The sequence below is a fragment of the Megascapheus bottae genome, chromosome 3 (genome assembly GCF_031878675.1).
Source record: "Megascapheus bottae isolate mThoBot1 chromosome 3, mThoBot2.hap1, whole genome shotgun sequence".
Lineage (NCBI taxonomy): Eukaryota > Metazoa > Chordata > Mammalia > Rodentia > Geomyidae > Megascapheus > Megascapheus bottae.
This window is the reverse complement of record NC_143511.1, coordinates 71,944,196-71,961,141: the sequence shown is the minus strand read 5'-3', so window position 1 is coordinate 71,961,141 and position 16,946 is coordinate 71,944,196. Positions and strand designations below refer to the sequence as shown.

Here is a 16,946-nt window from a genome sequence, read left to right as displayed (position 1 = left end):
AAGAGTCTGTTTTTTTTCAACACAAGTAGATATTAGGTAAGAGCTTCAGAATTATAATTCAAAAGACTTTTTGTTGACTACCTGTGGAAACACCATATGCTGTAAGCAGTGTTATGTGTTCTGGCTCTTCCCCTTAAGCATAGGGTTAAATGCTCTATGGAATGGAGACTCTTTTCCCTGCTCAGGACCATTGATATTAACAACATTATTTGGGGACCACACAAAATGATCAGTGTGGGCGAATGGGCTAAGGGCATCTGATGAGAACCACACGTCTCTTTCAGCATGTACTAAGTGGTTTCTGTGGGCCTTACTTGGCCCATGCACTGGGCATTTCCCAATGCTGAATCCTGGATCTCCCCTCTCCTAGCCACGGGCATCCAATGTCCAATGATTCTCTTAACTTCTGACTTTCAATTTTACTTGCTATAGAATGGTGTTGGCGATATATTTCACAGAGCTGTTGAAAATATTACGTGGCAGAATGTAGTCTACAAATGGCAAAGCATAGTATATGTGTAAGTCCATTCAACATATCTTAAGATCTTCAGTGGAAAACTTGGCACTACAGTTTCACATCTAGCATTTTGTCATATTAAAATATTGCACAAGGAAGTGGCACTGTAGCTCTAGTAGTAGAGAGCTAGCCTTGAGCTGAAGAGCTCAGGGACAATGCCCAGGCCCAGAGTTCAAGCCCCAAAACTGACAAAAATAAATGAATAAATAAATAAAATATTTAGACGAATATTGATGCTTCTTATAACCTTTTTTTGCATTTTCAGCAAAGTACTCCAACCAGAAAAAAGCTTGTAGATCTTTTTAGAAGGCATGGGGGTAAATTGAGGATATTCATGGAGTGAAATTTTTATATGGTAACTGAAGCTGAGATGAATCTGTATGCTGATTTGAAGAGGTTCCTAATACTTGGATAACAGCCACAACCAAAGCAACAATAGCAAATTTTAGGCTTTCTTCTATGCACTTAACACTGTATGACAAACGAACAGATAGAAAGAACCATCTGTGTGTGTCTGTCCAGATAACTTTTAGCAGAATATAAGGAGTGTGTGTGTGTGTGTGTGTGTGTGTGTGTGTGTGTGTGTACTTCTTCACTGATACTGGGGCTTGAATTCAGGGCTGTGTCTGACCTCATCCTGGAAATTCAGGGCCACATATGCTGGGTGATATTAATTACAAATCACACTGAGGCAAGCCCAGATTCCAGGGACAAGGGAGAGTATTTATACCTCTCAGTGGGAGGAATGGTAATGAATCACAGATGTATTGTTTATGTGTATTTTTTGTTGGAATTATTTTTATTGTAATTAATAGAAGGGTTACATTATATTTGCCAGATAGAATTTATGTGTATTTAATGGTATTTGAGCTTGAATTTGGGCTCTGATTTGGCTTTTTAAAGGTGTCACTCTACCACTTAAGCCACACCTTCACATCTGGCATTTACTGGCTAATTATAGGTAAGTGTCCCTTAGATAAGCGTCTCAGGTTTGTCTGCTGGACTGGCTTTGAACTGAGATTCTCAGATCTCAGCCTCCCTAGTAGGTAGGATTATAGGCAGAGAAAATATTCATAGTTCCTCTCTCCCAGAATTAGATTGAGGGGCTTGAAAGTAGAAGGACTTTACTTCTCACCGCATCCTTTCTGTAACTTTAGAATTCATCCTTTCCTGCATTAAGAATTATCCAAAATTTCAAGCGTCTACAAAGTTTAGTGAGTATGCAGTGAACACCAGTATTCTTACCATGCTAGCATTCGTATTTTCTTGCAGTTGCTTTATCAACACATTTTTTAAAAAGCGAGGATGATGAACTATAATTTTTAAATTACACTTGTTAAAGAATTACAGAGTTTCATCAATACTTTAAAACACTATGTTGTAGTTTATAGTCAAAACACAACACAAGCCAGGTTCAGATGACTCATGTCTGTAATTCTAGCTATTCAAGAGGCTGAAATCTGAGGACTGTGGTTCTATGCCAGTTGGCACAGGAAAGTCCACAAGACTCTTATCTCCAATGAACCAGCAAAAAGCCAGAAATGGGAGGTATGGCTCAAGTGTAGAGTTCTAGCCTTGAGGGGAAAAAGCCAAGTGAGAGGCCTTGTGTTCAAGTCCCAGTACTGGCACACACCAAAAACCAAAACAAACAACCCCACCCCCAAATAAACCCCTCACAATTTGTGGATCAATTTTAAAACTAAAATTGAAAAATAGTTTGGAAAGGAGACTATATTAGGGTCCAGGAGTATGGCCTCGTGGTAGAGTACTTTCTTAGTATGGCCAAAGCCCTGGGTGTAATTCCTCTGAACCACATACACAGAAAAAAGCTGAGGTGGTGCTATGGCTCAAGTGGTAGAGTGCTAGCCTTGAGAAAGTTCAAGGACAGTGCCCAGGTCCTGAGCTCAAGCTCCAGGACTGGCACAAATAAATATTTGAATAAAAAAAATGGCAAAAGGAAAGAGCACATAGATCTGAAAGAAGGAAGTGTTAGGATAACCCAATAATTCATAACAGCTCTGAGAAGGACCAAGTTTGATATAACATGAGCAGCAGGAGGGACTTCCTGCCTGCGGTATCTCTGGCCTACCATCAAACGAGGACATTCCCAGAGGAGAGAAACCTCGGGACAGGTAGCTAGTTTTGAGTCATGTGGAAGTTTGTGCTTGCCATACATACTAGTCTCTAGACTTCCCTGTCTCTATTTCACAAACTTATTTACTATGTACTAAACTCAAGAGAAATTGTCTTAAAGGTATTTTGCTCCTGTTATCTGATAAAAGGTTTCACAAAAAATGTTGCCAGGCAGTTTAGATTTGAGATTTAGAGAGAAGATGGTTTTGTTATTGTTTTCGTTTTGTTCTGGACTCCACTGGGGTTTGATCTCAAGGCCTCATGTTTGCAAACTTAACTAAGCAAGCTCTCTACTACTTGAGCTTTTTGTTTGTTTGTCTTAACTGAATCCTAATTATTTAACACCAGGCTATTCCTGTGAATGTGCATAAACTTTGATTTCATTGAACAGAGAGAGGGTCCAGAAATCCCTATTTCTGAATTCTGCAATCTGCAACTTGAATAAGCACTAAATTACTAAATTCTTATGGGAGCTGACCAGAAAGGTTCTATTACTTGGTGTAGGTAAATTTTCACGTTCTAAGCTTGGAAACCAGCTTGGACTGTGGGGTCTTAGAGAGAGGAGATGCTTGCTATTGGAACTTTCCTAGTAATGTATTTACCTTGATACCAGCTTTATGCTGGTGTATGTAGACCTTTCCTTGGATATCCATTGCCATCTTTAATTTCTGGCCCATGGAGTTTTCCTCCTGTATATGGTTGAATTCTTCACTTTGTAAGGGTGGACACTCCTGAAATCCCCTTTCCTGGTGTTTTTCTTTGGAAGCATCCCTGAGTGTTGAGTTCTCATCCATTTTCTTGTGACTTCTGTGGAATGTGCTGGTAGGTCTGCAGCTGTTCCTTCTCCCTCTTAGAACACATTTTCTGCCCCTGGAGGATTAATAAGGAGGCCAAGTATTTGTAGTTCCTTCGGCCCCTCCTCTGACAGCTCTTTAACCCACTCAGGTTCTTGTGTCCTCTTACAGTTGCGATTTCCTTCTTCACCAGATCTTTGACCCTTTCTTTCTCCATCTCAGCCTTTCAATGTGAGCTGAAGCATTGGTTGAACAGGGGAAATAGTGTGTATCATGCTAATGATTCCCTTAATTTAAAATAATACCATAAATTTTTTTTGGAGTTTTCTGTACCTTAGATATTGGTTAAAGAGCAGAAATGGGACAGGCATGGTGGCTCATGCCTGTAATCGTAGCTACTCAGGAGGCTGAGATCTGAGGATCAAGGTTCAAAGCCAGTCTGGGCACTCTTATCTCCAGTGAACCTCTAGAAAACGGAAAGTGGGGCTTGGCTCAAGGGTAGGGCAATAGCCTTGAGCTGAAGAGCTCAGGGACAGTGCCCAGGCCAGTTCAAACCCTAAGACCCACCAAAAAAAACTTGCTTAATCAGTTTTGAAAGGTAAGTCCAGAGAACACATTGTTTCATTGTAACAACACAAACAAAATACTGCCCCCTTTTGTTTTGTAATCAGTTAGGTCAGGAAAGTGAGAAGAGGTGGCAAAGATGAGGACCAAAAGAGAAAAAGGGATTTTAGATTTCTAGTTTTTAAAAAATTGACTATTGCTTGGCACAGAGTAGGTACTTAGGAAATAGTTATAAAACAAAAAGCCAAAATACATGGGGAGAAAGATAAAGAAAATAGAAGAACCCATGTGGACATATTATAAAACAAGTAAAACACGATGGAGTCAGCTACTGCCTATAGAAATATATGTTTATTTATTACCATGGTGTGGTGGTGCATGCCTTTAATCCCAGTCCTTGGGAAACTGTACAGGAATACCTAGACCTCAAGGCCAGCCTGAATTGCTTTGCAAGTTCAAGGCTAGCCTGAGCTGTATAACGAAACCCTGTCTTGAGAAGTGAAGGGTGGATGTAGCTTAGTGGTAAACCATTTGCCCTAACATGTACAAGTCCCAGGGTTCAGTCTCTACCACTGTAAAAGCAAAACACACACATACACACACACAACTCTCCTATTCAGTGAAGCATATTAAAAAGAACATTTGGAAAGAATAAGAGACTGAGAGCCAGGGAGGTTCATAGATTTGTGCCAAGTACTATTGAGCCAATGATTCTTTGTCCTGTGTCTTTGACACCATGCTGGGCATGAGCCACAGTCCTGGGGAAAGTGACTCAACCTTTCTGTGTTTCATCTTTTATTTTTTTAATTTTAATTTAAATATTTAAAGGTAGGTGTTTTGTAATAAAATTGAATCAGATATTACATTGTAAAATGTTAAGATCTGATAATGTTAGGTGATGGGTAGGTGGGACTGTTGCTGTACTTTTTCTCTATAGTTAAGGATACGCTGAAAACTTTATAATAAGAGAATCTTAAAAGAATAATAGAATGGCTAATAAATGGGTCCAACTAGAGTTTCCCTCAGCACATGAAGTGGTTAGAACTAGAATGTCAAGACTTGGTAGCAGATTGGACAGGGGCAGTGGGCTAGTGTGATCGAACTTTGGGTTTAGGAAGGAAGCTGATTGGTTTTATTAATGCTGGGAGGTGTGTGCTTAAGGAGATATTTACAAACCAAAGAGATTCTGTTCCTTACAAAACTGAGGTTTCCTAAGGCATAGTGGAGAGGCTACTAGAAAGATTGGTACAGAGATGGAAAGAAGAGGAATCTTGGTTGAGGAGGGATGAGAAGGAAGGGTGGCAGGAGACAGGGCTGGGGGCCTTGGCTTGTGATAGACCATGGTGAATGAAGAAGTTTGGATGGAAGCCCAGCTCTCTGGGGTGGCAATGATAACAGCTGACCTGGTTGACTTACACAGCCAGCGCGCTCATTCCTGGAGGAATGTTGATTTGTGGGCCTCTGCTGAGTTTGTTCGCCTCCCAGGTGTTCAGCATAGTTGCTTGATGCAGCTCCTGTAGGGTGGGTCAAAGGGTCACTAGGGAGGAGGTCAGAGGACAGAGCTGGGGAGGCAGTCTCTGCAAAATGCACTTATTTTTCTTGGCACTTGCCAAATGCATTGAGTGGAATCTTGCTGAGGCCCAGGGCAAGCAATCCCCTAACCCCTCTCGAAAACCTCATAGTGTTCTCACTGTTTGAAGCATCTTTACCCCACATCCCTTTAGTAGACAATGTAGTTCAGTGTTGATCATTTAAGTAACAACCCAAAGGAATTAGAATAGTAATCACTGAACTAAAGTAGATTTTTTTTAAAAAAGTGATAAATCAGTTTCCATAGTGAAAACAAACTTTCTTCCTGGGAATTAGCATTATCTTTAGCACTATCTTTTGAAGGGGCCTAATTGATCCATGAAATGAGGAAAAAGATCTTTAATACTGAGATCATAAAGCATATTCTTACTTCTGTGGGTATGAATCTTTTCTAGTGGCATGATTTCTCATTGGTTTAGAAAAAAACAAATCTACTCTGTCACATACATAGGACAATTAAATACTACAGCAACATGATATCCAAGCAGAAATTAAAATTATGTCCTAAATAAATACCAATTGTTTAGAACAATTATAGAAGTTCATGGGAGAATTCATACTTAACTATTTCTTTCCTGAGTTAGAAAACACAATCTTTAAACAAAGAACTGGCATTTCTAAAATTCTTTTTACCAGAAGTCCAGCAGGCACTGGCTTTTGAATCCTTTGTATAAACTTGGAAAATTATAAGAGACTAATGGAGGGATAGGCTTGTCTGCTTTCTTTTCTTTATTGTTGTTGTTGTCCCCCCCTATTTCTTACTCTCAAGAACATTTTAGAGTTCTTTTATTTCTTTGCATCCAAGCTCTCATTATCTTTGATTTAAAAGTTTTTAAAAATACTATTTTTGTTGTTTGTTAAATATTAGTGGTATTCAAACTTCAAAGTTTGTTTGAAAGGAATAGGCAGGGCAATTTAGTGGTAAGTTTAAGAGTAAAAGGTAGCAAGACAGATTGTGGTAACACCTTTACTCTCAACATTCAAGAGTCTGAGAGGCCAGAAGATCACAAGTTCAGAGCCATCCTGGGCTATGCAGCCTGTTATAGAATATCAAACATGATCTTTCACTACTGTTCTTCATTTTTATAACAACCCTATGATAAGATATGAATCATCCCCACTGCTCTCTCACAGTTGGGAAAACCAGGCCTTAGAGCCATTGTCATCAGCTGAGGTTGCTCATTAGAGTCACCCAAGGAACTTTTAAAACTACTAATACGGAGGCCCTGGTATACCTAGACCAATTAAGTCAGAATCTCTGCAGGTGGCATCTGGGTTTCAGAATGTTTTAAAGCTCCCAGGATGACTACAAAGTGCAGAATGGCTTTTAGAGCAATTAAGTAAGCAGGACCAAGTCATGCATCTGGTTAAGGAAAGGAGTGGGGGCTGGAATCTCTAGATTTCAGAGCCTCCATTTAACCTCTCCACTGCCTTTTTAAAGTATGTGCATTGTGCTTTAAATCAAAACAAAGACAATGATAAAGATAGAAAAGTACATAAAAGATATACAGAGCGAGTGAATAATAATAAACATATCAATGTAAGAACTCTACAAACTTCATTTCTTTTTTTTTTTTTTGCCAGTCCTGGGCTTGAGCTCAGGGCCTGAGCACTGTCCTTGGACTTTCTCAAGGCTAGAGCTCTACCACTTGAGCCTCAGCACCACTTCTAGCTTTTATATGTATGTGGTACTGAGGAATCGAACCCGGGTCTTCATGCATGCTAGGCAAACACTTTAACCACTAGGCCAAACCCCGGCCCCTACAAATTTCATTTCTTTCATTCTCTAATTGTCTTTAAGTGGCTGTACAAGGGTGCAATACTCAGTTTATGAGTACAGTACGTCTTGGTCAATATCAGTCTTTTCATCATTCTCTTCCATCACTCTTAACCCCACCCATTCACTATACTCATTTCAAAATACTGAGTCATATGAATTCAGGGGTAGGGGCTGTCTAGCCTGTAAACCCTATGAGGCTGCGAACTCATCTGGCAGATGATAGGATGGACATATATGCTTCTTGTCAGCTGCCTGAGGTCCCTCACTGGTAATTCTATATGGTCCTCAAAGGATGTTATCCAAGTGGTCCTTGGCAGAGAAAAGGCTGCTCATCCTGGCACAGGTTCTAGCATCACAACTCTCTTTACAAATTTTATATTCTGCTATTTGTGATGCTTGCCTGCCTCCCTCCCTCCCTCCCTCCCTCCCTCCCTCCCTCCCTCCCTCCCTCCCTCCTTCCTTCCTTCCTTCCTTCCTTCCTTCCTTCCTTCCTTCCTTCCTTCCTTCCTTCCTTCCTGCCTTTTTCTTTTTGGTATCAGTTCTAAGGCCTGAACTCTGGTTCTGGGTGCTGTCCCTGAGTTTCTTGTGCTCAAGGCTAGCACTCTTACCACTCGAGCCACAGCTCTACTTCCAGCTCTTTGGGTCTATGAGTTCCACCTGAAGATTTTTGTGGAGACAAGGATCTCATGGGCTTTCCTGCTTGGGCTGACTTCAAACCATGATCCTCTGATCTCAGCCTCTTGCGTAGCTAGGATATAGACGTTAGCCGAGGGCCCCCAGCTCCTATTTTCTTTTTCTTTTTTGGTAATACTGGGAGTTTGATTGCAGAGCCTTGAGCTTACTAGTCTCTACCCCTTGAATTATATCTCAAGCCCCCCTTTTTTGCACTGATTATTATTTTTTATTACCATCAATTAGTTGTACAAGGAATTTTATTTTGACATATCCAGGGATACATACAATGTACCTAGATCTGAATCATCACTCCATCACTCTCCCTCACCTCCCTCTTGTCTTCCAACACCAATCTCAGCACGCATTGTTTCACTGTCACACATGTACCATGTTTTTAGCCATATTTATCCTTCCACCTTTCTCCATTCTCCCTTCCCTCTCCCTCTAGTACCTGTGCCCCAGACAGGACATGTTTCACCTGACACATGCAGGGAAATAGGTGCTTTGGATATCATTAATCCAAGAAGGGCAGGTTGAGAAGGCCCCAAACCTTGTATTTTCTTTAATATATGGATATTAGCTCTAAAAGGTAAACATATATGTAAACTTGTATGGATTACATGTATGCATGTATATAAATACACACACACATATATGTGTGTGTGTGTGTGTGTGTGTGTGTGTGTGTAATGTGGGAATGTTTGAGGGAGTAGGAGGAGGAAAAGAGATAGTTACAGTGAGCAGTTCCAAAATCCTTTCCATCTGTAGATGAAGCTGGAAGAAGGAAACCCACTGGAAACTGCTGCATAATGGGAATAGGAGGCTGTGGGAGCCAGAGTAGGTAAAGACCTGCTGGATACATGCTCTGTGTGTGAAATGCCATGATAAAGCTCCTTCAAAGATTAATTATACACTTTAAAAATGAGTGTTAGGAGGGTGAAACATGCTCCACTTATTTTTCAGACAGTTTCACTTCCTCACTGGGTGTGCACCTGGACTCCAGTCTGCCTATCTCAGGCTTCTCATCATAGCTGAAAGGATTGGGACACACCATTATGTCCAGTCTCTTTCTGTTAAAATAGAGTCTGATGACTTTCCTTCTCTGGGCTGATCTGGAACTGTGATCCTCCTGATTTCAAGCCTCCTGTGCAGCTAAGATGACAAGTATGTGCTACTGTGCTTAGCTATTGATTGAAAAAAGAATATCTTGTGTAATTCCAGGCTGGCCTCGAACCTTGATCCTCTTTATCTCAGCCTTCCATATTTCTTGGATGACAGATGTAAGCCACTGGTATCCAGCTCCACACTGGTTTTATGTGTACATACAGAAAGGTTAGTGTGTTAGAAAATATATCATTGGCTATCAACACATGTAACAAACCACCCCCGCCAAATTTGGTGGCATATTACAACAAAACCAAGCACAACACTGCAACTGAACACAGAGAGACTGGTAGGATGGCTGGCAATGGATTGACTGCTGTCAATCATCTACTAGTTGCTTGTAGCTGAAAGTTAGCTGGGGTTGAACTATTTCAGAGAGCTTTTATTGATTGATTGATTGATTGATCTTGTTGGTCATGGGACCTGGGCACTGTCTCTGAGCTCTTCAGCTCAAGGCGACAGCCATACCCCTTGAGTCACAGCCTTACTTTCTGTTTTCTAGTGATTAATTGGTGCAAAGAGTCTCATATTCTTTAGTGCCCCAACTGGCTTTGAACCGTGGTCCTCAGATCTCAGCCTCCTGAGTAGCTAGGATTACAGGCATGTACGCCAGCTACTCAGAGAGCTTTATTTGAATGCTTTCAACTGCTTCCCAGATGTCTGAGATAGCTTAAAGGCTAATTATCCCCACTTCACTTTTTCCAGGGTTTCTTATTATTCAGTGGGTCTTCAGTAGAAGCTAAAAGTCTTTTTAAGATCTGAGCACAGAAATCCTAGAACATACAATGCATTCTATTGGTTAAGACAAGTCACAAGTTGAGTCCTAACTCAGGTAAAAAGAAACAGATTCAACTGATTATTGATTGACAGGGTCTCATTATGTAGCCTAGGTTGAGCTTGAACTCATGATTCTGCCTCAGGTTCCTGAGTACTGGAATTACAAGAGGGTACTCCCATACCCAACCAGTCTCTACCTCTTGATATGCAGAGATTCTTTTGGTAGATAAGAGCTCTTCCCCTTCTCTCTTCTCCCCACTCCCGTCATTGGGCTTGAACTCTGAGCCTGGGCGCTGTCCCTGAGCATTTCAGCTCAAGGCTACTGCCCTACCTCTTGAGCCACAACACCACTTCCAGTTTTCTAGTGGTTAATTGAAGATAAGAGTCTCATGGTTTTTAGTGCCCAGCTAGCTTTGAACTTTGATCCTTAAACCTCAGCCTCCTGAGTAGCTAGGATTACAGGCATGAGCTCTTTTGGTAGATAAGAGTTCCACTTCCAGATTTTTGGTAGAGACAATAATCTCACAACTGTCGTACCCAGGCTGGCTTTGAACCGTGATCCTCAGATCTCAGCCTCCCGAGTAGCTAGGATTACAGATGTGAACCACAAGTACCTGGCATACATGTGGTTTGATCCATTCATCCACTGAGGGAATCTGGGTTGGTTCCACATCTTAGCTATGAGAATACTGCTGCAGTGAACATGGTTGTGTGGTAGGTTTAGTATGGCCTTGTTTCAGGCATTTGGGTAAATATCCAGGAGTAGGATTGCTGGGTAATAGGAGAGCTCTTCTATGCTATTTTATAACCAATTATTAAAGATCTGTAACATACCGAGCAGCCTTAGGAGGTCTTAGACCAGTAGCTCAGCTGGTGGAGTGTATTTCCTTCTTGTTTCTAGCTGAAGCAAGCTGATGTGGATACGAATGGTATTTCAGTTGTTTCCGTTTTCTGCTTGAATCCCTTGTGTAAATGACTTATTTACATCGCCAGTCTGGGTGACTAATAGATGTTCTGCAAAGCCTGAGTTTTAGCATTTTGTGGGCAATAAAGTTTTTTTTAACAGATAAAAGGACTACAGAATGATAGCTACACATACTAGCTTCTCTGTATGGACATTATTATTTTCCTGTGGAGGAGACTGCAAACATGGGAAGTGCAGTTTGAGTGTGGCTGGCACAGTGTGGTGGGTACTATTCCTCTTCTCCTGTTTTTACAAATGGTCTTGTGATAGGGATAGAGACACCCATAGCATTTCTAATTTCTCTGCCTGTTCATTGTTTAACCACTGATCTACAGAACAGTGAGCTACTGGAACACTGATCTGCTGTATTTACATTCATTTGCGGGAGGGGCCAGTATTGAAACTTGAACTCAGGGCCTGGGTGCTATCCCTCAGCTCTTTCATTCAAGGTTGTCATTCTATCAATTAAGTGGTTAATTGGAAATAAGAGTCTAATGGACTTTCATGTCTTGGATAGCTTCAAATGACACTCCTCTGCTCTCAGCCTCTTGAATAGCTAGATTTATAGTGGTGAGTCTCTTGTATGTGACTAGATAGATATTCTTAACGTATTATTTTACCAGTATATTTTTCTATTCAGAATGAGTCTGCCATCTGCAGCCATGTTCACTTTTGTGCTTTGAGAGCTCAGAATACTGTTACTAACATGTCACAAATATCCTTTTTCTTCCAACACCCATACCTTCATTCATTTAACAAATAAATAAATAATATATAGCTATTACTTACCAGCTACTCTTCTAGGGATTTGGGATTCATTTATGAAGAAACTAACCAAAACCCATACTCTGTGAGGGCTTGTATTCTGGCAGAGAGAACTAGAAAATAATTAGTGAATAAAAAACTTTCATTAGTATGTTTAAATGTGGTAAATGCTATGATAAAGTAGAGAAAGGAAATAAGTGTGTCTGGCAGGGAGTATGTGAATGATAATTATTAGGAGGTTTCCTTACTTTGTTAGTCAGTTACCTGTTATAATGATAAAATGCCAAGAAAAAAAAAACCCAAATAAACTCGATCCACTTAGAGAGAAAAGTTTTGCCACTCTCATAGTACCACAGGGTGGTGACATAAGTCTAACACAGTGCTTGTGGAACATTCCAGACATAAGCTGCATTGCTCGAAGATGAAGGTTAGCCTTGTGTCAGGAAAGTCACCTGTGTTTGTGACTCCCAGAAGGATGTGACTGGAATGCAACGAAGAAAGGAGAGAATGCAGGGAAGGGGCAGACAGAAATCTAAGGATGGATTATGAGGATTCTGAAGAACCTTCCAAGAACTGTACTTTCATTCAACTCCACGTTCTTGCTCACAACTGGCACTCTACCACTTGAAGCATGCCTCCAGCTTGGCTTTTTGCTGGCTCATTGGAGATGAAATGGGAGCCTTAGCAGCTTTCCCATGGAAAAGGCTTCTCAAATGTCTTCATGAGAGAGAAAGAGGGCTAGTGTAATTGCTCAATCAGAGCAAGAGAGCAAGAGAGGCTGCCTGGCAAGTTTGAGTCCCTGAGTTCAAATCTCAAAATCACCAGAGGAAGGTAAAGACAGAAGAGCTGGCGACATGCCCAAGGCAGATCTGTGTTGATGGAATGGGAAGAGCCATATGCTACTTCTGATTAGTTAAATCCTGATTTCTATTCCTAAATGAAATGCTCTGGGTATGGCCAGAGCAGTCTTGGCCACATGGTGGATGGTAGAGTCTGGTATCATCTTTATTGGGGAGGGTAGTTGAATGATGTCCTCCCTTACCCCCCCCCATAATAGGTATGCCTGTTTCTCTGGAGGTAGGGGCAGGATCTTGCCTGATAGGTTACTAAAACTGTCAGTCCAGTGTCTGGGACTCGACTTGCCTGTGGCTTTGCCCTCTGACCTGACTCTATGTAAGGCTGGACCAGCCCAGGTGCCATGACACCATGCCATGTGTCTCTGTGTTCGTGTCCTGTCATCTCCTGTCTGTCTCTTCTCACTTCACCCATGGAGTCCCAATTCAGCTCTCCATTGGATTGGTTTGTTGGTATTGTTTTATCCTTTTTTTCTGATAGGTGGAAGGTGATTTGTTTTGTTTTGGGAATTCTACTCTAATTTTCACAAGGGTATGTAGAAGTTCAAAGTGGCTTACAGGGTGCTAATCTGTTCCTTGTTTATTTGTCTCATTCAGTCAAGGCAAAAGCCCTTGTCTGTGTTCATGTGGCCTCTCTCACCCAGAAGATCAGAGCTTTGATGCTACAGTGGGACAATACAGCTTTCATTGCTGCTTCTGAGCCCACATTGGAAGGTAGCTCTATGCAGGTCTCCTCCCTTTCCTTCATTCCTCACTCCAACCCAGGGGAAATGGCAATGGTTCATGGTGGGGGCAACATAAAGTAAATCCTTTCTTCTCCCTGCTGTTTCTAAATGTTTAATTTATATCTCAGTCTTTTGTAAATCTCTGTAAATGCTTGAAATTTTGGAGCATAAAAGCCAGAGTGATCACACACTGTTTATTCTTTCTTTTACTGCCAGCTTCATAAAATTCCAGAGTGAACAATTCTCCAGGAATTATTAAGATGAGTGTCTGGCCTCTCAAACCTTGCTAAGTGTTGAGGTGAAAAATCTGATGTTTCGAATGCTAACAACCAATGGAATGTTTTTTTTGTTTTTTTTTTTTTTTTGCCAGTCCTGGGCTTGAGCTCAGGGCCTGAGCACTGTCCTTGGACTTTCTCAAGGCTAGAGCTCTACCACTTGAGCCTCAGCACCACTTCTGGCTTTTTTCTATGTATGTGGTACTGAGGAATGGAATCCGGGTCTTTGTGCATGCTAGGCAAGCACTCTACCACTTGGCCAACCTCCCGGCCCCTGCTTTTTATTATCATCATGAGACCCAGCACCCACTAAACTGTTATGCAGCTATCTGCCTGTGAAATCTGTTCAATTGCTGTTAAAAATCCCTCAGTTATACTTCCCCCTCATCATGGAGTCCTGTAGCCTGGGTCTCACCTGGGAATCAGGATGCCCTGCTGGCAGCTTATCTGCACATCCCGCCCCCTCAGCTCTCCCCTGCTCTGCACTCATGGAAGACTAATGGCAAGTTTTTTACTTACAAGGGACTGTGCATCTTCTACCAAGACTCTGTGGGCGTGGTTGGAAATCCTGAGATAGTTGTGCTTTTGCACGGCTTTCCAACATCCAGATATGATTGGTACAAGGTTTGGGAAGGTCTGACACTCAGGTTTCATCGAGTGATTGCACTTGATTTCTTAGGCTTTGGCTGCAGTGACAACATCACTATTCCATCTTTGAGCAGGCCAGCATTGTGGAAGCACTTCTGCGGCACCTGGGGCTCCAGAACCGCAGGATCAACCTGCTGTCTCATGATTATGGAGATATTGTTGCTCAGGAGGTGCTGTACAGGTACAAGCAGAAGCGATCTGGCCGGCTTACCATTAAGAGTCTCTGTCTGTCCAATGGAGATAATTGTCTCCATGGTACCTTTCCTGAGACTCATCGTCCTCTTCTTCTCCAAAAGCTCCTCAAGGATGGACGTGTGCTCTCCCCCATCCCTACGAGGCTGATGACCTTCTTGTGTTCTCTCGAGGTCTCACTCCTGTATTTGGACCATATACTCGACCCTCTGAGGGTGAGCTGTGGGACATGGGGGCTGGAATCCGCAACAATGATGGGAACCTGGTCATTGATGGTCTCCTGCAGTACATTAATCAGAGGAAGAAGTTTAGAAGACGCTGCCTCGAACTATTCCCATTCATTTTATCTATGGGCCATTGGATCCTATAAATCCCTACCCAGAGTTTTTGGAGCTGTACAGGAAAACGCTGCCGTGGTCCACAGTGTCAATTCTGGATGACCACATTAGCCACTACCCACAGCTAGAGGATCCCATGGGCTTCTTGAATGCATATATGGGCTTCATCAACTCCTTCTGAGCTGAAAAGAGTAGCTTCTCTGCATCACCTCCCCATTCCCTTACCTGTTGTATATTCCACTTAGCAAGAAATGCCCCAAAACAGGTCCTGGCAACCAAATACCATTTTCTTAACAAAAGTCCGTATTACTCACATTGCTGAACAGAATATAGAAAAAGGCAGCAAAAGCTCCAACTGAGGATGACATAGTAGTCCACCTCAATCCTGTGACATCTGATCAAGTATGTGGGTGTGCCTTTGTGTTAAAAGGAAATTCTGATCTGCATTCTTACTGATGCAGGAGGGTAGCCATGATATTACTACCTTACATGATAGACATTTAAATATTCCTGTGGAGTTTTCTGAAATATTTAGATATGGGAATTTCTGTCCCAACCCCAGGTGAAGTCCCACAGTAAAGAATGAGAAGGGCTCTCCTAACAAGGCTTTAGGAGTACATGGGTTGTTTAAAATTCTCTAAGTAACATTGCTTAAATGAGACAGAGAGAATCTGTTGTCCTAACTGTGGATTTAGTTTCATCAGCTATTCTAATTGTGGATGTTTTGTTAAAATAGATAACTTGCCTAAATAATGTAGTACCACAAGTATGCTTTAAGACAATGATTTGCTTACACATGTATATGTTTTATAAGGATACTAAACCAGCAGACCCTTCCCCTGCTAGAGTAGTAAACCTTATTAAGAATGTGTAATTTCCCAATAAATTGAACTAAATCCAAATAAAAAAATCCCTCAGTCATTTATGGGAGTTTGAATATGGACTATGCGTTAGATGACATTCTGGAAGTCCAGTTGATTTTGTTAGATAGTAGTTTCTTATAGGAAGATATGCTCATTAGACATATGCTAAAATGTTAAGTGGTAACACATCACGAAGTCTGAAATTTACTTCCAAGTGGGTCAGCAAAAGTAAAAACCAACTAAGAGGAAAGTTAAAGAAGTACTAACTGATTGTCTGAAAATTCACTTATAAAATTTGTAATTATTTTTCCTTTTTCCTATTTTGCTCTAGACAGACAATGGAATACCTTCATGAATCAGTGAAAAGGTTAGGAGGCTAAAACCTGAGAAAGAAGGGAAAAGACAGGGCAGAAAATAGAATATCTCATGTTTATATTTTTTACTCCTTTCTACTGTCTGCTTCCTTATCTGACAAGGCACAAGACTGGATAGCCCCATTTTTGTGGTTAAAAAAATCGTACCTAGCCAAGATATTTACGTTTTGACAGAACATTGCAAAGAACTTAGAAGCTATAATCATAGCTGCTCATTATACTTTGATTTAAGGATCATAGTTCAAAGCCAACCTAGGCAGAAAAATCTCATTAACTAGCAAAAAGACTCTTACTGCAAATTAACTAGCAAAAACCCAAAAGTAGAGGAATGTACTAATTTGTAGAATAGCAGCCTTGAGTGAAAAAGCCAGTTGAAGAGCAGGAGACTCTAAGTTCAAGTTGCATTACCAGCGCTCACACAAAAATACAATAGGGGCCAGGAGTTTGGCCTAGTGGTAGAGTGCTTTGCCTAGCATACACAAAGACCCGGGTTCGATTCCTCGGCACCACATATATAGAAAAAAGCTGGAAGTGGTGCTGAGGCTCAAGTGGTAGAGCTCTAGCCTTGAGAAAATCCAAGGACAGTGCTCAGGCGCTGAGCTCACGCCCAGGACTGGCAAAAAAAAAATACAATAGAACCATCTCTTGAGTGGTAATAGTAGAGATCAATCTCCCTTTTCCATAGAACCTGGCCTTACTTCCATGACTTGTAATGAATCATATGAAACATAACTGTTGTTTGATTTCTGAGGCAAGCTGGACACAACTCTGGGACTTCGAGTTTATCTTGGGATTCTCACTCTAGGAGAAGCCATCTACTGTGTGAGAATTCAAAGCAGTAATTCTCCCAGGCCTTTGCTGGCAGCAAGTGCCAGTTATACAAACCTACTATACTAAAGATGTCACTAGGAAAGACTTTTACTTAAGCCTGTACACATGTGAATACAATCCTAT

The 16,946-nt window shown here is 41.3% G+C and overlaps 1 pseudogene; it reads left to right on the top strand.

The window, feature by feature from the left end:
* Positions 1-5,348: 5,348 nt before the first annotated feature.
* Positions 5,349-14,944, top strand: LOC150065775 (mesoderm-specific transcript homolog protein-like; annotated as a pseudogene).
* The last annotated feature ends 2,002 nt before the right edge of the window (positions 14,945-16,946 follow it).